At 38.4% G+C, this 23,317-nt stretch overlaps 1 protein-coding gene across 6 annotated transcripts in view; it reads right to left on the bottom strand.

Moving 5' to 3' along the window:
* The window catches only part of LOC129765356 (hemicentin-2-like), a 958,618-nt gene that overhangs the window by 601,662 nt on the left and 333,639 nt on the right, over positions 1-23,317 (bottom strand). Inside the window, exon 4 of one of the 6 annotated variants that reach the window (XM_055765587.1) lies at positions 19,126-19,183. The exons of the other annotated variants lie outside the window; for them this stretch is intronic. The gene's annotated coding sequence lies outside the window, so the exon portion shown is untranslated. The remainder of the gene's footprint in view (positions 1-19,125; positions 19,184-23,317) is intronic. 6 annotated transcript variants of the gene reach the window in all.

Genomic DNA, 23,317 nt, shown 5'->3' with positions numbered 1-23,317 from the left:
TAAGAGATTTTCATGAAGAAAAATCGATATGCATTTATTAGTTGCGCAAAAACACCTTAAATCGAACAAACCAAGATCATTTACCCTTTACAAGTGGAGCCGATCTGGCGTGGAGGTAACATCCATACTTCTCACGCTCAAGATCACGAGTTCAATTCTCACTTCCGACATTCTTCCAAAATTAAAGGTAAAAGTGACGAACCAGCCAGAAGCGTTGAAAGTCACTATAATACAGAATAAAAAACCCTTTACAAAAAATAATACAGCTCTACTGATCTACCAGAGAAAAGTTGCTTGAATTTAACTCAAACTGTTTATTTATTCCTTATCGAGAAATTTTATTCTTGTGTTTTTCCCCAATTATTGAGTTGTTTGAAAAGTTTGTGCGATTTTTTTAATCGTGTTGTTTAACCGTTTCTGAATAAGTCAAAACTATGGAAAACAAGTGATTTTTGCACTCATTTTAGAAAATGGTATGTTAATGTGCGTTTGGAATAACAAATGGTTGAAATAGTTTGTTTTTTGCTTATTGCAGCGCATTATCGATACTTGATGCTTTTTTTGTTTACGCAACAAGACAAACTAGATTCGTGTTTACTGAAAATATTCCCTTATAGAAAGAACTGTTAGCAAATGGTTCGCTAAGTTAAGAGGCTGGCGATTTCAACCTGAAAGATCACCGATGGAACGCTCAGGCAGACCTCCCACTACTGATAATAACCAAATCCAGACGCGAATCGAGAGTAATTCTTGGCACATGACACGGTAATTAGCGTTGATTCCCGACAGATAGTTGGAGAACCTTAGAGCGATTCTTTGCGGTTTCTGAGTGTAAACAGGAGGCATTAGCTGCCGGAACAACATATTCAAGGCACGGAAAAGCATGAATGCAAGCATGGACTGGAATGAACACTGCCGTTCTACGCATAGTTGTCCCTTTTTCTAAAATCAGCAACTGAGAAAAACGCAATCGATGTTTTCTAGCATATTTGTCTATCAGAAGCTTTAAACATATGAATTAGGAAATACACCGGGTTTTTTATGAGCATTGAACTATTGTTTGATGAAATGTGACAAGATACCCTCACTTACATAAAGGAGAAGGTGGAAGGAAGCCATTGTAGTAGTATAGGTAAAACCACGTGTAAAACTGGGGTGAGAGACGAGCAAAGCACACGTAAATAGATCAATTCACTTATCAGACTGTGTGGCGCTTTATTGACACGAGTCTTTGAATACATTTGAAAAAAATATATGTTTCGAAGAACAATTGCAAATATAAATATATGTAGAAGGTGCATTTGCATTTGAAGTAAAATTCTGATCATACGCGAGCGTAACATAAGCAAATTTATAACACATGTGAATTGGGGCTCTTTTGGTATTAACAAGTTCTTCCGCATAGTAACTCGATGTTGATAATTCCTTAATATTTTCCTTCGTTGATCGTAATGTTTTCACATATTCACGTTGGAGAGCCTTAACCATTCTCTTCGTTGGCCGAGACATTTTGATTGAATGTAATACTGTTCCGTTTACTGTTTTTGAAAGCATAGGCAGCCGGCGCAGTGTTCCGATCTCTGCCATACAATTTTCTTACCCAATGTTAAAGTTGCCAAAACTTACATTATAGACCCATTAAACGTAAAATTAATAATTGTATTGATATCAACACAATTTTGTTCTATTGATTTTCATGACATGAAACGCTATGACTCAGGAATAACATTTTATTGAGTGGTTTTTATAGCTGTTTTGATGATGTTGTCTGGCGTCAGTATCGAAAAAATAACGATGCTTTCACCAATACAAACAAAACCATTGCCGAAAACTGAAAATTGAAAATTTAACTTTCAGAGCACTAAAGGGTGTCCACGACGAAATTGGCACACACAAAATTGATTCGCAAAATTCGAGTTTTCATCCGATTGCCATCAAATTTTCAGGGATTTTAAAATAACTATTAAACTTCATTTTACCATTTTACTCGTATTTTATTTACAGTCCATACGCAAATGCCCGCACCTTGGCCTTAACCCCGGCCATAAGATTCTGCACAACCTGTGAATCAACCGTTTTTTGCATGTAAACCCATACTTTCTTTAGTTCCTCGACTGTCTTCACTACCTTAGGTCGTTTAAGAAGGTGCTGCTTCATAATCGCCCAGTACTTCTCGATGGGGCGGAGCTCCATGGGAGGATTGAACATTTTCGGCACGAAATTGACCTTATTGTCCGCATACCACGTGCAGATGACTTGCCAAACCAGGAATTTCTTCGCCAATTTGGACATCTTCTGAGTGCGGACATGCTCCGGAACGCTGAACTTATCCTTGGCCGTGAAAAACAGGTGGCCGGGTATCTGTTTGAAGTCGGCCTTCACATATGTTTCGTTGTCCATGATGCAGCATTCAACTTTCGTCAGCATGTTGAGGTACAACTTCCTGGCACGGGTTTTGGCGGACTTGTTCTGCTTCTCGTTGCGATTAGGGGCCTTTTGTACCTTGAACGTTCGAAGCCCAGCCTTAGTTTTGGCCTTCTGGACAAAACTTCGGCTTAGGTGCAGCTTCTTAGCCACATCCCGAACGGAGGCGTTCGGGTTTCGGTTGAAGGCCCCAACTACGCGGTTGTGATTTTTGGTGTTGTACGAAATACTTTTTCCTTCACTTCTGGGCTTCCGATCGGTGGTCAATCGTTCCTCGAACCGCTTAATAATTCGCGACACCGTGGAATTCGCGATTCCCAACGTTTTAGCGATGGAACGATGCGAGAGATCCTTGTTCTCGTGATGAATGCGCAAGATTTTATCACGCACGAGCTGTTCTTTCGACTCCATTTCCGCGAGTTTTGATCACAGGACTTTAAAACTTGCAGGATGTAAGCAATGCACTATGAACTAAATCCACCCAAATTTTCATTAAATTCTACCCAACGGTTAAAAAGTTAGAGCAATTTCATAGTGTGGCAATTTCATCGTGGACACCCTTTAGCTCGAGTTTTCCGACGTTTTTCACTATACAGTGCGACAGCAGATAAAAATATAATATCTTGTTAGAAATCGATTAGAGTTTGGTTGATATTACATGATGGGTAGTGTGCGAAAACGATCATTTTCTTCACACTGTTTATCAAAATTATTGATTTTCGGTGTGGAAGGGAGATGAAAGAAATGAGCGTCATTGTGGCAGCCATTCCACCTTCACCTTAAATAGGCCGTCGTTTCGTACAATTACCATGCTTCTCCATTGATCAGGTTCTATTGAATTCAACCAGTGTCGGAAAAAACATAGCGATGGATAGTGGTTGGACACCGGATATCCGGCAAATTTCGAGGCCGGATTGTAAATATCCTGCGGCCGGATCTTTATTTGCGGATACGAAACTGAAAAAAACTGCATGTGTGCATGATACAAATAAAGAATTACTTTTTAGGAAGAAATAAACAAATTTTTACATAAAAATAATTAATGAATAATGAAAATTCCTTTAGAATGAATATCTTTTAATAGAGTATAAAGTTCTCTGCAAGGAATCTTGAGCAGATTTTTTTCCGATAAGGATTTTGTATTACTCTGGATTCTTTTTTAGGCGATTTTTTTTTTTTGCATGATTTTATTTTGCGCGAGAGCGTTTGCGAGTATGGTTTTATGAGCCTGTGTCAGAAACCTTCTTTTACGTGATTCTCTAGAAATTATGCGATTTTTATTACGCGATTTGTTTTAAAGTGATTTTATTTTTTTGCGCGCACACATCAGTCGCGTAAAAACAGAATTCAGTGTACAGTGATGAGATTTTTGTGGATATATTGAAATAGTTTTAATACTGGTTGAGTAAGAGTACGTACTACGAATTTAAAAGAACAAAGAACATCAATCGATTATTTTCAATCAAGGTTGAACAAAAACTTCGAAATGTTTTCAAGGATGATAACTTGAGAGAGGGTACACACTCCACTACGAATCAAAACTATCATAGACGGTAATTTGACCACATAACAGTGGGACTCTATGGAACAGTGCGTTAGACTTTTGAAGAAATAAAAAACTTGCAAGTTGTGGCCTCTCCTGTAGTTCGAGGTAATTTCGCATTTTGTTGCATTAAATTTGAACAAGGGCGAGACTGCGCATAGAACACCTAACTCACATCGCATGCGATTTTCTTAGGGGGAGATCCAAATTTACTGATGGCAACTTTTTTGGACCTGAGGTTCAAGTCAGAGTTCTTGGAACGGAAACAGCCCGGCGAAATTTGAATAAGAGTATATAAAATAGCTAGCGATGAATCTTTTGAGAGCAACAGTTCACTGCCGTCTTCAACACCTGTTGAATGAAACAAAAGAGACGAAACTGAATCAAATCTCACGCGCGATGCTCACGATACTCATTCGCACTGTTCCACTATTTTTCGTTTTTGAGTTATATAGCTCATTGGCTTCAATTTTATATGTATATCATCTGAATCGGTTTAGTATTTCGAAAGTTATGTTTTTTTGAAAAAAAAAATCGTTTTTGAAAAAAAGGAGGAACAATTTGATTTTTCGGACCATCGGTTAAATTGACTGTTGATTTTTCATTATTAAAAAAACGCCCCTCTAATTTTTGGATATGTTATGTAAAAAATCTCAGCTCTCAAGAAAAAATAAAAAAAATTAGCGCCCTCTATCTTTAACAATGTAAACTATCAAAATCAGATACAATCAATAATTAAAAAAATAAAATACAACGTATAATATTTTTTAAACTCATTGGCTTCTATTAAAGATGTCTATTATCCCGATCGGTTCACTATTCATGAATATCTGAGAACCGCTATATCGGTTTGCCATGTAGTGGCTGTATATAGTTCAACCAGACACCAAGAATTTATACGAATTCATGTTCTCAATATTTGATGGCTTCAATTAGAGTTCAGCTCCAGCAAAACATAAAACAGCGAATGGTTGATGAGAAGATTGAACTTCTTTCCGTATCTAAAAATATAGTTCAACGATAAACAAAAAAAAAAAGATGCAAAAAATATCTGATGCACAACATCGTTAATTTCGCGTCACTCGAAAGATAGGATAACATCGAGCAAAGCAAAAAAAAAGTTGAAGAAAAACGACAAACCCACATAAAAAATCGAACACATCAAAAGACAAAATCTCGGCTCGCACAAAACATCGTCTTGCACAGTAGTAAAACGATGAAATATTTTCATTTCTCCCCGCCAATTTCAACCTCCCACGACTTCCTCCACCGGAACGGAATAAGATTTACGGTTCAGAGTTAGCACACATAAATGAACCATCTTTCCTTCGTGCTGATAGGAGGAACGCGATACGACCAATTCTATAGTCGATAAAAAGTAAAACTCTTTCATTACAACGATTTGCTTTTCTCGAGAGGTTGGGTCTGGCGCAAACATGTTTTCTTAAGGCAGTTTTCCGCCATTCAGGAAACGCTAGGGTTACCCTCGCCGTGCTCGATTCATTGGTTCAATTTCGTGGTAGATTAATTCCCCGGATCCAATCGATTCCGGACAACCCCAGGCGCTGAATGTTTGCCTGTCAAAACAGCCCTCGTCTAGACATTCGAACGGTGGTTTTTCATCTTATCGTCGGTACTTATCACGGGCAGTCACGCCGGAAGTGAGGTAACAAATTGTTTTCATTCTCGATCCAATCGGAGACAGCGCGAAAAGCGATCGAACCAAACACCGTTTAGCTTTAACTTTCCCCCCAATCGAATGGTTGCAAATTTTAGTCAATAATTGTAGCTATTCAAACTTGAGGGTCCTTCTGATTAAGACTCGATTCTCGTTGATTTGCGTTTAAATGATAATATCGCCATCAGCACTTTAGCACTTAACGGCCCAGCCAGACGATCCAAAGCTTTATTCCACAATTAATAATTTGGCATGAAAATACTTTCTCGTCGGCAATTCGCCATATTTTTATCAGTCGACAGAAAATCCGGTACGAATCGAAACGATAGACTGCGACGCCAGCCTGCCGAGCCTGACGGACAAAACAAATGTTCACGTTAAAGATTTCCTCCTAATCCATGAACAACTGTGCTGTCTGATGAAAAATTGTCACCAATAAACTTACCTCTCCCCTGGTCAAGGGTGGCAACATTGCGCCAAGACGGCGCTTTACAGGTAGCTGGAACCGAACAAACAACCAAACATTTGGTTAATCCCTTGTCTTGCCTCCTTCAAGGCAGCACCTCGAGCTCGAGATGAAATATTATCCCCAATTAGTCCAGCAGTCGTGAACATAGCCCACCAAATCCTACCAATTTTGTAACGCCAGCTGTTGCAAGCGCCAACAGTGCTTAAGGGGGAGAGGGAGCATTGGGGGTGTGCAAATTCGAACAGAAACGTAGAAGCACCCTTTCTTGGAAGAAAAAACAACAAAAAAAATAACCAAAATATGTATACACCTACATTATGCCTGGCTGGCCAATATTCGAAGACACGCCGGAGGCTTAAATTTATCATCCGATGGTTTGTGCTCTCGAGCGTGAGAAGGGAAGCAGTTGAGCGAACATGAGCCCCCATATTTTCTGGGCAATCAGTCGAACGGATGTAATGTTCATCTCTGCCGTTCGATGGGATATGGTATGGTGTTTCTTACTCGGAATCAGGGTCGGGGAACTGCCCTCACGTCCGATGATGTAAGCGACCAAAAAAGAGGGTCCTTTTTCGATTGACTTGCCTTCCACGGAATGCTTACAATTCAGATTAAAAATCCAAGATAGCAGGCTTAACTTTAATCATTCTTGACGAAACATAACATAAAATAATCTCATTGCCAGAAACTGTATATCAGTGTATGACACCACTATCCAAGTGTATCCGGATGCTTTCCAAACATTCAATGAGAATGTTTAATATACATGCCAAATGTGCGCAAAGAAGCAAAATAAGTAGAATCAACCCTTTGCGGTCGTATTAATTTTGGGCATGGGTGTCGTACTGGTCGGAATTATTTTTCCTCAGAAAAGCTGTGATACATGTAGGATTATGAAAAATAATTTATTTATTTTTTTATTTATATTTTTGTGAACTATATACAGGTCGGACTTGATTATATACAGACTCGATTATATGTGATTCGATTATATACATTCTTAGACTCGATTATAAACAGTTTGGAAAAAAAAAATATTTTTTTTATATTTCAAATATGGCTTATTTCAAGAAGAAATGTAACCTTTCAACGTTAAGGTGGAGTTTAAGTGGCTATTACATGTAAAGGGTTTTCCAATTTTAAATTCCGAAAGTAAATTGAAATAAAACACACTTAGAATTCAAATTTCGATGAAACTTTTATTCAAATTAAAGTTTGGTTTATGCCATTATGTGTGAAATACAACATCATTCAAATGTCCACCATGATCTGGACGGCCAATTGGCATCACCAAAACGCGAAATTATGCGTCCCTCAAATTTCGTTCGCAATATGGACATGTTCGGTCGTGTTGTGTGGCACGTGGCGCCGTCCTGCAGAAACCACATGTCATCCGTAACTATATCTTCAATTTGTGGCAAAAAAAATCGGTTAACACGCGGCCATAGCGCTCACCATTCACAGTTACCGTCTTGCCGTCCTCATTTTCAAAGAAATACGGCCCGATGACTCCACCAGACCATAATGCGCACCAAACAGTGACTTTTGGCGGATGCAATGTCCTCTCAATAATCACGTGTGGATTTTCTGAGCCCAATATACGGAAATTTTGGCCTCATCGCTGAAGAAAATTTGATGCGAAAATTCAGCATTTTGCTGCTTTGCGCTAATTTTTGTACCAGTTGGACTGGTACAAAAATTATATATATATATGGATGTAGGTGCAAGTCCAAATGCAAAATTCGCCACAATGATGTGTTTGACAAGCCCAATTGCAGAGCACGCCGTGGAATCGAAACATTCGGGTCATCCTCCACACTGGCAGCAACAGCAGCAATATTTTTCGGCCGAACGCACATTACGATGATGCACAGGTTTCACAATATTCGCTACGGATCCAGTTTGTTCGAATTTACGCACTACATTAGCGATTGTGTGCTCTGTAGGCCGTCCATGATGACCAAAATCCGTCCGTAATGCTCGAAAAACATTTGCCGGTTTTTCATCATTTTTATAGTATAATTTAACAAAATAAACACGTTGTGCGATGCTTAAATGATCCATATTGTAAAATGGCAGACATTCAACTAACGATATGACGCTTTGGTTGACAGTTATGCAAAACGGTTATCGCAGGGCTGTATACTTTCGGAAGCCCGAAATGGAAAACCGGTAAAAATCGTGATTTTTGAAGATTTTGCCTGAATTTTCACCAGGAATTGTTTTTATCGATATTGCAGCCAAACTAAGAACGATAGAAGTTGGGCGTCAAAGAACAAATTGTAGGGCGGGGAAATAACTTCCATTTAATTGATAGAAACAATTCAGTTTAACACAAATTTTTAGGAGAAAATTTATCATAACACATTAAAAACTATAAACTTTTCAGTTTTTCACTTATGTGTCAAACTCAAGTCGACCGCGAGTAATCGGTTCCCTTTCTTATTAACCATAGAATTAAGGAAACATGTTAATATATTTTAGTAAGAATATAGTTAAGAGTCTGGCTCCTTTAAGGTGAAGGTGGAAGCTAGCCATTGTAGTAGTATAGGTAAACCCACTTTTAAAAATGGAGTAATAGTGTTAGTGAGAGAAGAGTAAAGCACATGTAAATAGATCAATTCACTTATCAGACTGTGTGGCGCTTCATTGACACGAGTCTTTGAATACATTTGTAAAAAAATAACAATTCAATACTGAAGTTAGATGTATGAACAAAATATTCCGATGAACAATTGCAAACATAAATATATATATAGAAGGTGCATTTGCATATGAAGTAAAATTCTGATTATATGCGAGAGTAACATGAGCAAATTTATAACACATGCGAATTAGGGCTCTTTTGATATTAACAAGTTTTTCCGCATAGTAACTCGATGCTGATAATTCCTTAATATTTTCCTTCGTTGGTCGTATTTTTTTCAAATATTCACGTTGATTGAATGTAATACTTTTCCGTTTATTGTTTTTGAAAGAATAGGCAGCCGTGGCAGTGTTCCGAGCAACTTTAACTTTAACGGTCGCCCGTCGCCCGGCGATTATGCTGAGTACCGCAAAAAGGGTCACGTAGCCACCGCCCAAGCGTAGGGTACAAATGTAAAGATTGAATTCAATAAAAGAGTTGAAGTTTAACCAACAACGGGAAGAGACGTATCATTCTAACAAGATATATCACGGGCCCCCCAGTATAGGGAGGACTTTGCACTTACATTATAGACCCATTAAACGTAAAAATAATGATTGTATTGATATCAACACAATTTTATTCTATTGATTTTCATAACATGATACGCTATGACTCAGGAACAACATTTTATTGAGTAGTTTTTTAAATCTGTTTCGATGATGTTGTCTGGCATTAGTGTCGAAAAAATAACGATGCTTTCACCAATACAAACAATACCATTGCCGAAGATTGAAAAATGAAAATTTAACTTTCAGAGCACTTACTCGAGTTTTCCGACGTTTTTCACTATACGACAGCGACAGCAGATGAAAATTTAATATCTTGTGAGTAATCGATTAGAGTTTGGTTGCCTTTACTTGATGGGAAGTGTGCGAAAACGATAATTTTCTTCACATAGTTTGGCAAAATTATTGATTTTCGGGCGAGGGGTGAGGGAGGGAGATGAAAGAAATGAGCGCCATTGTGGCAGCCATTTGTGGCTAGCTTCCACCTTCACCTTAAACCTATGTAACTAAGCCGGTAAAAATAAATGGAATAATAAGAAAAAAAGTTTTTCATTTCCAAAATGTTATTAAAATCCACTAATTTAGTTGTTCCACTACTTTATCCTGTACTAAATTTTCTCGTCTTCCGAATGAAAGCATCAAAATCGTCTTCCGTAGCGTGCTTTTTAATGTAGAGCCAGTTTGAGGCAACAGATTCCGAAACGAAGAAAAAGTTCTATAACTCTGTCATTGTTGAAATACGAACATATGCGTAGGAGGATTTTTTTCATAAAATATGATTGTCTATGACCTCATGAGAGAATCTGGATAAATTTATTTTTTCATGTGAGAAAGCTGTTTTCTTACATTAAGGGGATGAATCAAAAATCCAATTCCTCTTTTATTATCAAAAAAAACTAAAAATACAAGCAAAAAAATGTTATTGACTCGATTATATACAGTGAAAAGAAATAAAAAAGTGTATATAATCGAGTCCGCGCTGTATACGTATTAACGCAAAAATGTATTTTAATGTAATGTTTTTATATAAAAAAATTATTTTATAATTCGTATCCGTGTGAAATCTTTCAAAACAATATCTAAGAGTAAATCATATGAAGTATAATCAATACATAATTATATTTTTATTATACGTTGGATATTAGACACTTGTATCAATAATGCAATAAATGTGTAATCAATGCCAGCAATGTGTATCCAAAACGATCAACACTTTTCACTTTTAACAAACAAAGATTTTTTTTACATGAGATTACTCAGATGACATACGACACTTATGCAAACAATTATTCTGCTCTTTAAAAACAACTACTTCAACATAATTTAAACCAGTAGTTACTCAAAAATGATTTCTGCGTATCCGAAATGATCAGAACTTTTCACTTTAGGTGAACAAAGATTTTATCTCTCAATCACTTATGTGATTATTCAAATAACATGAGACATTTATACAAACAATAGTTCTGATACCTATGAACAATATTTTCCATCATACCAAAGTGTTACAATGACTAAATTCTGCTGTAATGATTTCTGTGCCATATTCCTATGCATTCAACGCTCTGTGCGTTGGCTTATGTGGGTGACTACTTTGTTTGATACTGAGTACCGTAATCTATTACTCATAGGGACACCGTATTGATTCGTGAACAGATTCACTATACACCAAGCTCGTTTAGGAAAAGTATAAACTGATACTTGGTTGAGTAAAATATAAGATTAGCATGGTTTCTTGCTGTGGTGGCTGAGAGCAGACAAACAACCAGAACGGTAAAAAAAGGTATGGTGGCTGAGAGCAGACAAGCGACCACAAAGAGTTAAAACTAGAGAGTAAACGAATATCTAGTAACTTCCCATTATCTTGCCTATCCAGCCCGAATATTTACCGCATACTAAGTAGCTTAAGAGCATCATTTATTTGAAGTTAGAAAGTACTGAAAAATTGGATGGAAAAATTCCTGCACCTGGTCCGGAGTAAAACACGAGAGTTTTGTTCCCAGGTTAGATGAGCACCCACGTGAAATGTGTCGATGGGCGTTGAACAAGGGGATGTTTTATCAGTTCAGCTCTGCCGTTTTGTCTTTCGAATATAAACACGAGGCATCTACAAAAAGTAAGAACGTATTTGTCCTGTTTATGAAACACAAATCAGGTGTCGGTTTTTTTTTTGTTTTTTCATACCCTCCACTGACCTCCACACCAATGGGCTCAGCAGAGCCCACTGGTAGTGGACACTAACTATCTTTAAAAAAATCTCGGAGAGTATAATTACAGACAAAGAAAGAGTGAAATCCCAGTGGAACATAGATCCTTTGAAGGGAATACAAAACAAAATTTAACAATGATAACGTTTAACAAAAACTAAAACATAGGTGAAAAAAAGACTACATGGTTGGATATTTGGTACACTTAAAGAATGTATTCGCTTACGTTCCTGTTTATATATTGTTTAAGCTTACTTTTAAAAATATTGCTGTTGGTTATGTACTTCAAGCCGCTAGGAAGTGTATTAAACTTTGATGGACCGTAGTTTATAATACGTGTAAGACCCAAGTTTATGCATGCTCTGTTTAATGTTTATCTAAGATAAATTAAGCTTCCAAAAGTATCGAATTTTCTAAAATTTTCCGACCAAAACTCCTAAATTTCACGAGCGACATTTTAGATGGACTGTCTCCAGTTTGTTGACCAGTTAGTTTTTGTTGTTTGTTTTGACAGCAAAGCGACTTCCACAGCTGTGGCAGAGAAGAGAAAAGGAACTCGAGAAAAAAAGTGGCAACTTTTTGTGGTAAGAAAATGTAAACAGTGAAAAAATTGACAGATGGTTTACGCTCTAAAAATTTAACAGAATGTTGAGATTTCTCTAAAACGGTGGGAGGCATCATATATAAGGTGGGAGATACAGCCATTCCATGTCAAACCGATATAGTGGTTCTCAGATTTTCGTTGGAAGTGGAAATTTTGTTCTTTGTCGCAAACCATTAGACTCGTATTTTTAAATTTTTTTGTTAGAGTGACCATTTCCATTTTAGGGTGGTCCGAAAAATCAAATTTTTCCACTTTTTTCAAAAAATGACTTTTTTCACAAAATTCATAACTTTTGAAGTACTGAGCCGATTTAAATGATCGACATATCAATTTGAATCCAATTAGCTGATCTTTTTTTGAAAAAATACCAGAGCTGCACCTAATTTTAATTTTGGTTTTGTTATGATTGATTGTATTTGTTTTTTATAGTTTTCATGATCTCGGGACCAAAGGCGCTATATTATTTTATATTTTTTTTCGGAAAGCTGAGAATTTTTTACATAACATATCTCGAAACCAGAGACGCGTTTTTTTTCGTTTTTAGGTTATGATTTTTCAAAGTTTACCGTAATTATGTCGTAATTATTCACTCTATTTATTATTTATAGTTTTCATGGTCTCGAGACCACAGGCACCAGATTTTTTTTATTTTTTATTTTTTTGGAAAGCTGAGAATTATTTATACAACATATCTCGAAACCAGAGAGACGTTTTTTTTTTCGTTTTCAAGTTATGGTTTTTTAAAGTTTACCATAATTATTTAGTAATTATTCATTGTATTTATTATTTATAGCTTTCATGGTCTCGGGACCAAGGGTGCTATATTTTTAAATATTTTTTTTTGAAAGCTGAGATTTTTTCACATAACATATCCAAAAATCAGAGAAGCGTTTTTTTAGTTTTGGTAGTTATTGGTAGAGATTGAGGGCAATGAAAAACATGTATCAGGTAAAGGCAAGAAATGTAGAGACGACTAGTGGGTAGGAATTGAAATTTTATATAGACCGGAGAAATGACTAACAAAAATCATTTGAAATACCGACCGCAGTAAAAAAAGTTGTTTTTCTCAAACTAAAACACGCAGCTGAAGCCAAGAGGTTTTGAGCTTTTATCAAGTTGTAGTTCAATTCCCTTTTGCCTCCAATTACTGTTCTCAGAGCCTCACGCTCTGTTCTTCTAAACATATTCTGTACAGCCAGTTTTTTATTAAAGGTAAAATTCTAGTGTTCGTGGTGTGGTTTGTGGTTTAAAAAGATGTTCATCAGAGAATTTACTCATGCTCTTCAAGATCATGCAGTGAAGAAAAAAGTGGAATTAGAGGACAGCATTTCCAACATTTTCAGAAATTGCCACTGGAAACTGTACAAGTACACACCCGAAGAGCCCATCGCTGGACCATCCGAAGTTCCTGCTGTCGACAGTATTCTTTAGGTTTCAATAAACTGACTTGAGTGTATTAGTAAGAATTCTAATAACGAATCTAATAAGTTAATTGTTCGCAAGGTTGCTAAATATATATTTTTTGTTGAATTTCAGTGGCATTACCGTCGCTAGAAGATGAAATACTATACCAGTGACGAAATAAGTCGAGCGTGTCCAAGAAAACGAGACTATGTTATTTCAAAAAATGTTGATGGCATGGTATATATACAACGAAGATTGGTGTTATGTAATCTACACGAAGCTTACGCCATTTTCAAAGAACCATAGCCTGCAATTAAGATAGGGTTTTCAATGTTTGCAAGTAACTGCCCAAAGCATTGCATTCTAGCAGGAACGAGTGGAACACACACTGTTTGCGTATGTGTTTATCACCAAAATATCAAACAAATTTTCAAAACTTTTCATGATAGAAAGGCACTTCCAGCTGATGTGTAATCATACCAAGATATATTGTTAAAAACTCTTTGCACCAACCCCACAGAACAGTGTTGGTTAAAAACATGTAAACATTGCCACGTTGCAGTTCGTTCATTCATTGTAGATTGTGTTAATTTGATCAAAAGGGAGTCGCCTGACCTTAAGAAAGTTCACTTTTTCTCAGATGGATCAGATACTCAGTATAAAAATAAGATGACAGCCTTCAATTTGTGCCAAATGAAAAAAGAGTTTGGTATAGATGCGGAGTGGAACTTTATCGCCATATGCCATGGGAAAGGTCCATGTGACGCTTTAGGAAGAGTTTTGAAGCAGAATCTCATTCGTATAAAGGACCTTGTTCCAGAACTCCTTAGGTCAGCATACATACGCCTTAGCAAACTGTAGTCGTTTTTTCATATTCGCCTTTGAGATGAAAGACTTTTGACGGCCAACAAGACCTCTCAGATTGTTCCTGTATGCTGCTCTCCGGACAGTGTCTGTGCTGACAGGTCTTCCAATGATGCCGACTACTTCGGTAGTCAATTTAGGAATGTTTGTTTTAGAGTTCTTTCGAAATGTTCGCTCAATTACTCGATCATCATCAGAAGGCAGGATACGTTTGTGTCTTCTACTGGAGAGATTTTCCATGGTTCCTTCGTACTTCCACTTGTTTATGATTTTATTTGCTGTATAATAAGTTCTTCCGATTATATCTGCTATTTCCTGCAATGTCTTTCCACGACAACTCATATTTATTATCATTGTACGTGGAAAAATATCTCTTTCTTTCCTTTAACTTGCCATTTGATAAAAAGTTTTTCAAACATCAATAAAAAACAAAAACCAACACTGTCCAAGCAGTGGTTCACTGTTGACACCAATCACTGACGAAAAAAATACGCCAATTCGCAAAGATCTTACAAGGTTAATTTGTTCGGAGAAATTCAAGGTGTACACTCAATTTTGCGATGCCTAGAATAGAGAATGTTTTCAATTTTCAGGAATAAACAATTAGCAGAAAACTTTTCGCGGAATTTTATTGCACGTACAGCTAGTTAAATGTGTGAGTAATGTATTCGAAATATTTTATACCAAATAAATGGAAAGTATCGTCAAGTAGCATTTGTACACTCAATTTTGCAATAGACTGTATATACCGTTATCTAAACAGAATGTTTCTAAAGCATGTTTTCGACTGTCAAAGAAGTGAAAAGAGATATGCATAGCGGGGTACGAGTTCGAGTTTGAATCCCTGTAAAAGTTATCTTTAACAACATAACTGAGAAGAGACAAATATTGTTTAAATGTAATTGTAAATTTAGTGGAAGACATTTGAGTACAACAACATTTTTACGTTCCTGAACCTATCTCTATCCGATTTCTGGTCTATGTTCTATGTTCAATCAAAAGTGAGATCTCTATCTTTGATGGAATTTATTTAATTACCTGTACCGAACTGATACTTGGAACAACAAAGTCTTTTTTAATCCTTTAAAAAGTAATTTTCAGCAAACTGAACACATCGAATTATTTTCTATCCATGATTCAAACTTTCTTCGGTTCTCAATAAATTGCTGTTTGGCTTTGGGCTGCGAAATTCAGACAGATTGAAGTAGCATAACAACACGCACAGTGTTTTATAACGATGTTATTTCAGAAAATGAGTACTATTTAATATTTAATTTAAAATTACAGAATAATCGCACCTTTTTTTTACTAGCTGACACGGCAAACTTCGTCCCGCCCAACATTTGTTTTTTGTTATTAATACTTTCAAACATTCACGTTTTCTTACTGAGCGCAAGTTCACGAGTCCAATCGCAGAACTGTTCATTGATTGATCTTTTAATCGACTCCGTTGAATTTACCTTTTACTATAAAATTCCTAGTACTTCTACCAAAACTCATCATTATAATATCAGATTATTTTCAGACACAATTCTCGTTCAATATTTTTTAACCACTTGCAATCAACATGTTTCTCCGTTACATGAAGTAAATGTTTGATACAGAAAATATGATAGAATAAAGACCCCTCCCATCTTCTCCCCTTAGAGAGGGGGAGGAGTGTCTATTCATCATAGAAACGTTTCGTGCCCCCTAAATCTTCATATGCCAAATTTGGCTCCATTTGCTTGATTAGTTTTCGAGTTATGCAGAAATTTGTTTTTCATTTGTATGACAGCCCACCCCTTAGAGAGGGGGGAGGGGTCTCAAACTATCATGGAAACCTTTCCCGGCCCCAAAAACGTCTACATACCAATTTTCATGTCAATCGGTTCAGTAGTTTCCGAGGCCATAAGAATCAGACAGACAGAAATCCATTTTAATATATATATACTAGCTGACCCGGAAAACTTCGTCCCGCCCAAAAATATATATATACTAGCTGACCCGGAAAACTTCGTCCCGCCCAATGGATTAATAGCACTTGTTACTATGTAATTGTAGAACACTTGGGAATTTAATTTTTCGAATTTTACCTTTTTCCTTCAAAGTTTTTCGAAAATTTTCAATTGTCATGCTTGGAGGGGTGTCATATCATCATAGAAACATTTCTCATACCTCGAGTTATGCAGAAGTTTGTGTTTCGTTCGTATGGCAGCCTCCTTAGAGAGGGGGAGGAGTGTATTCTCCATAGAAACGTTTCGTGCTCCGTAAAACCTTCACATGCCATATTTGGCTCCATTTGCTTGATCAGATTTCGAGTTATTCAGAAAATTGTGTTTCATTTGTATGACAGCCCATCCTTGGAGAGCGGGAGGAGTGTCTAACCACCATAGAAACATTCATTGCATCCGAAAACCTCCACATGCCAAATTTGGTTTCATTTGCTTGATTAATTCTCGAGTTATGCAGAAATTTGAGTTTAATTTATATGGCAGCCCCCTCCCCCCACCTTATCAGTGCTCCCGTGGCCGAGTGGTTAGCGTCATAACTAACATGCCGGATGTTCGGGTTCGATTCCCGTTCTGGTCGGGGGAATTTTTCGTCAAAGAAATTTCCTCCGACTTGCACTGTGATCACGCGTATTCTAGAACTTGCCACTCAGAATGCATTCATGGCGTGTTATTTGGCATAGAAATCTCAACTAAGTACTAATAAAAAATGACGCAAGTAATACTACGTTGAGACGGCGAAGTTCCTCTAGAAACGTTAGTGCCATTGAGAAAGAAGAAGAAGCCCCCCCCCCCCTTAGAGGGGGGGGGGGTCTGGAGGCTGTTGGAGAGAATAACCACCGTAGAAACATTTATTGCGCCCTAAAACCTCCATATGCCTAATTTTTGTTTCATTTGCTTGATTAATTCTCGAGTAATGCAGAAACTTGTATTTCATTTGTATGGCAGCCCTCCCTAAGAGAGGGGGGAGGAGTATTTAACCACCACAAAAACATTTATCGCACCCTATAACCTCCATATGCCAAATTTCGTTTCATTTGCTTGAATAATTCTCGAGTAATGCATAAATTTGTGTTTCATTTGTATGGCAGCCCTTTTGTATGGTCTCAAGCTATCACGAAAACCTTCCCCGGCCCCCAAATCCCCTACATACCAATTTTCATGTTGGTCGGTTCAGTAGTTTCCGAGTCCATAAGAATCAGACAGACAGACAGACAGACAGAAATCCATTTATATATAAAGGGTGTGTCACATCAAATTGCATCACGGAAAAAACGCTGTAGAAATTCGCCCAGTAGACCGATCCTTTTGAAAATTTTAGACAGTAAAATAAAAACTATTAAACAACTTTTGGCATTTTCTTTTTATTCATTCCCCAAGCCCGTATGCTCGCACCTTCCTCTTTACCCCATCCATAAGGTTCTGTACAACGTCAAGTTGTAGTTTTTTTTGAACAGAAATCCATTTTCTCTTGAAGTCCGCCTCCGATTTGACAACTTTTGGGTTCTTCCGGAGGGCCTGCTTCATAATCGCCCAATATTTCTCTATTGGGCGAAGCTCCGGCGCGTTGGGCGGGTTCATTTCCTTTGGCACGAAGGTGACCCCGTTGGCTTCGTACCACTCCAACACGTCCTTTGAATAGTGGCAAGAAGCGAGATCCGGCCAGAAGATGGTCGGGCCCTCGTGCTGCTTCAAAAGTGGTAGTAAGCGCTTCTGTAGGCACTCCTTAAGGTAAACCTGCCCGTTTACTGTGCCGGTCATCACGAAGGGGGCGCTCCGCTTTCCGCAAGACCAGATCGCTTGCCACACCATGTAATTTTTGGCAAACTTGGATAGTTTCTGCTTGCGAATCTTCTCCGGAACGCTGAATTTGTCCTCTGCGGAGAAGAACAACAGGCCCGGCAGCTGACGAAAGTCCGCTTTGACGTAGGTTTCGTCGTCCATTACCAGGCAATGCGGCTTCGTCAGCATTTCGGTGTACAGCTTCCGGGCTCGCGTCTTCCCCACCATGTTTTGCCTTTCGTCGCGGTTAGGAGCCTTCTGAAAACCTTGTATGTACGCAGGCCCTCCCGCTGCCTGGTCCGCTGGACGAATGAACGAGACAAATTCAGCTTATTGGCGACATCCCGGACCGAACTTCTCGGGTCACGTCTAAACTGCTTAACTACGCGCTTGTGATCTTTTTCACTGACGGAGCATCTATTTTTGCCGTTCTTCACCTTCCGGTCGATGGTTAGGTTCTCGAAGTATCGGTTTAGTACTCTGCTGACCGTGGATTGGACGATTCCCAGCATCTTACCGATGTCCCGATGTGACAACTCCGGATTCTCGAAATGAGTACGCAGGATTAATTCACGACGCTCTTTTTCGTTCGATCCAAATTTTTCCAAATTTACGAAAAATTTTTCATTTTTCCAAATTTACGAAAAATTGACAGTGAAGCATGGCCAACGTGATCTATACACTCTTATCTGATTATAAGCGAAAGCTAAAGATATAATTCCTAAAAATTAAATTTCTACAGCGTTTTTCCCGTGATGCAATTTGATGTGACACACCCTTTATATAGATAGATGTTTCACGAGTTGGTTTCCTTGCAAAACATATAAATTGACTGAAATTTTTGTATACGATGAAAATTGAGTAATTTATATTTATCATCGAAATCCCTATCATGTGACATTGTATTTCACGGAATAGTTCAACCTATGCTTCCCTGTAAATAAGAATGCGTTCCACGACGGCTTACCAATAATAAGGACCATAATGCAAGTACAAACTGGTATATTCCTTCAGTTTCTCGTTACCTGAAGAGAGAAAGATGAGAACATGCATTAATAATCAATGAGTGTCTAAAATAATCATATCATGAAGAAGCAAAATTCACACATAGCAGTACAATATATAAATTTTCTCCACTTCACAGAGCCAGTTCCCAGCCACCCAGCTGCACACTGAATTCACGGCACCATGCACTCATTTCCGTCTATTTGGCGAAAAATACTCGCTCAGGGACTCGGCGCCAAAAAAAAACGATCGGAGCCCTTAGTGGTAACAGCTGGCATAAATGTCAACACAATTCACCGGCGGTGGGCGCAGTGTATCGACAAACGACGCCGTCGACACGACATTATGAGAAGCATAACACACTCCCATTTCACATAATATATAGTCTGCGAGAGCACTTCGGGGCACTGAGAGTACCGTTTGCACCGGGGGTAACGTGGCATGGGGAACTCCATGGGGGTGCAACTTTTTTTTGAGTCGTTTTTCAAGCTCAATATTATCGGCAACAATTCTGGTATTAGACTTCCTCTGATTGTGCCGAATGGGAGAGAAATGATCGGCAACAACATCATCAGTGGCTGATAATGCAAATCAGCATAATCGCCGTTGTTTTCAGTAAGAAAAAGGGTGGTTGTAGGCCTAGAATCGGCAAAAACTTCATCAAGTGGAACGCTTCGATTACAGTCGAAAGTTGAATGATGCAAATCATGGAAGATTATGCGAAAGGGCATTCCCAGTGGACAACTTCACTTGACTTGACTTGTTTTTCTTACATAGGCTTGGAACTTTCATCCTTCACTACACATTTCATATCGTCAAATCATAATTAATAGTGATAGTGCTTCTAAATCTTTGAACTTCGCTCCTGTTGAATTGTTATGCAAATGCTGATTATTGCTGATAGGTCTTTAAATAATACAGCATTGATTTATTACGCAATTGTGTTTCTTCAGCGAAATTGCTCGAACGCGAAACTCCTTCCAATGAATAACAATCCAATATTTCATCGTACGTTGCGAACTTTCAGCAACTTTTGAATGATATAATCTAATTTGCGATTATTCATTAACGTCTGAAGTCATTATCCGCACCGTAGTCTCTCTGTGATTTGCAAGATATCGCAAAGCCGTTAGCATTTTATTACACTCAGGAGACCATTAATCTCTCCCGGCCAGTGCCTGTTTACCCCCGAATTATAACTAGCGTGGAAGCACAGCGCGACACATAATTTGATATTTATCGCTCCCAGCCATTATTATAGCGCCAGTGTTCGACATCGACACAGGTTTTTGAAACCCTTAATTAAATTGAGCACTAGGCGAGGCGTGACACTTACGAGAGCGCAATGATTCCGGAGGCGCGCAGCGGACCGAATCTGCTTTCGCTTCTTCATCCCACGCCACTAAAAACGCCTCCGCGTCGATCGGCAGGAAAGCTGGACGCGACGCAAACTCAATTTTCCTAAAAGGTATCATCCGGGCACCGGCACCGAGGCGTAATGAGCCAAATCGAGCGCTGCTCCAAATCCGTGTTTGCATCGAAGGAGACGGCCAAACAAAAGGCGAGAAAGGACACAATCACTTGAAATGAATGGAAATTTATGCAATCGATTTTCAGATTGTGCTGCCGTTTCGCAAATTTGCAAGCAAGAAGCAAAAAGAACGAATCGAAGGAGGGGGTGGAGGAATTAGGAGACGGCCCATGCTTGACTGACCGCCAGAAGCTCATCCTATACCCATCCATCCGGCATAACTGCAGACTTGCGAAAATCTTTCTTATTTCAGGGCTCTCGTGTAAAGCATTCCGACGTTTTGTGTGGCCCCGATTTTTCGAAGCCGAAGTGGGGGAGGGACGATAGCGCACGTCTAACTTACATGTTTGGGCTTGAGAGCACTTTTTCCGGGACCGGGCACCGGGAAAACCTTCAGGCTTTCAGTCAGAGGGAAGGAATGCTTGCTGCTGGGCAAACTGAGCGTTTTTTAATACCAAAATGGTCAATAATATATCGGAGCGTGTCCATCTTTGCTGATGGGATGATGCGAGATGGAAATTGAACCAGTGATATTTGTATTGATGAGGGTACCGTAATAACGGTCAATTTCGTCCCTTTGAGTGTTGTATATTTTGGATGTATGCTGAAGTTATCAAATATGAATATTGTGTGCTGATGGGGGGAGGATTACCCATAAAAACACATTTTCTGAAGCGTAGAGAACTACTTCTGACAGGTGGCTACGCAAAATCCAATGGTATTAAGTGAAACGACCGGTGAAGCAGAAGTTTTCCCATAAAACAGCAGGTTTTAATATGCAGTGAAAGTTTAAAGTGGGACTATTGATTGGATTAGGCAGATTGGAAAGTTGTCGATTACTGTTTTCTGATGCTCGAATGGAAGCGGCACGCTATTTGCTCTCATCCGAAAATCATATCCATTAGATATATATTTTCCACTTTTTCTTTCACTCTGAACCCAATGGGTGATTCGCGTGCATATATTTAATTTGGTTCATTCATTAAAATATCAAATTTCTCGCGTCAGCAACAAATGCTGAATTCCGCTCAACGTATTTCCATAAATATTCACTGCTCACGCACATACTCTCGCGAAGTCAACTTTTCATCATCTCGTGAAAGTTTCCCCTTTGGCGGGTGGAATGTGTTACTTGCAGCACACCGCACCCCGCATACACCTCATCATTATAAATTTAACTCGTTCGTTCGTTCGTCGTTGTTCTCAAACTCGGCATGACGTTTTCGAACGCGAAAGTGGCACACTTAATTGAAAATTTCCTGGCAGCTGAAACAAAAGCATGGAGGAGCCAACTCCTGCAGACATAAAGGGTGTGTCACATCAAATTGCATCACGGAAAAAACGCTGTAGAAATTTAATTTTTAGGAATTATATCTTCTGCTTTCGCTTATAATCAGATAAGAGTGTATAGATCACGTTGGCCATGCTTCACTGTCAATTTTTCGTAAATTTGGAAAAATGTCGTCGAACGAAAAAGAGCGTCGTGAATTATTCCTGTGCACTCATTTCGAGAATCCGGAGTTGTCACATCGGGACATCGGTAAGATGCTGGGAATCGTCAAATCCACGGTCAGCAGAGTACTAAAACGATACTTAATACGATACGATAAGCAGGCCCTCCGGAAGAACCCAAAAGTTGTCAAATCGGAGGCGGACTTCAAGAGAAAATGGATTTCTGTTAAAAAAAACTACAACCTGACGTTGTACAGAACCTTATGGACGGGGTAAAGAGGAAGGTGCGAACATACGGGCTTGGGCTCGAAGTATGAATAAAAATAAAATGCCAAAAGTTGTTTAATAGTTTTTATTTTACTGTCTAAAATTTTCAAAAGGATCGGTCTACTGGGCGAATTTCTACAGCGTTTTTTTCGTGATGCAATTTGATGTGACACACCCTTTACCTTCACCCGCGAAAACAGCGGCATCATTCAACCGCAGGTGTATTGCTTCTCCCGACCCAACCAGAGATGCTAGATCTACGGCTTGTTCGATTGTTGGGGAAAAAAGGTTTAGTAATTTTTATTCCAAAATCATTGCTTGTTTTATACCAGTTCCACCATTGATTGATTCTGTAATGTTTAGACATCAGTTAATTTAGAAAGTATTTCTAGGTTAGTGATACAAATTTCAAAACGATTTATTTGGGTTTTCAAATGCTTGGTGGAAGTCGAGGGAAGAAAATTGATCGACTGTTGAGGATCTGACTTGGTTAGGTTCAAAAATACAGTTACGTTGAAGTCCTTAAATTTTTTCAACAACGAAAAACTATCGTTGGAATGAATCAAAGTACGTGTTTCAATAGGAATCTGTCTCTAAAGGCATTGAAAACAGGACACTTGAAGGGTGTGTCGCGGATGTCGCCAAAATATACATCTTATCAAAATACTTTCCGAAGAATAGGTTTTCGAGTAAGTTTTTATTTTTGTGACCGTGATAAAAAATAAACGTTTAATAATCTCACTTGGACTAAGACCTCAGAAATAGGAAATTTCAGCAAAAAGATTCTGTAGCAGATCGGGTTTCAAAGACAACCCGGAACCTACGGCCAGCTCAAAGACGGCTAAGGAGTTAGCTTTCCCAGCCGACCTCTCTTAAGCGATTGACTTAAGAACCACCTATTTCG

This window comes from Toxorhynchites rutilus, chromosome 2 (genome assembly GCF_029784135.1).
Source record: "Toxorhynchites rutilus septentrionalis strain SRP chromosome 2, ASM2978413v1, whole genome shotgun sequence".
NCBI lineage: Eukaryota > Metazoa > Arthropoda > Insecta > Diptera > Culicidae > Toxorhynchites > Toxorhynchites rutilus.
The sequence above is the reverse complement of the archived record's forward strand: the minus strand, read 5'-3'. Positions and strand labels throughout refer to the sequence as shown.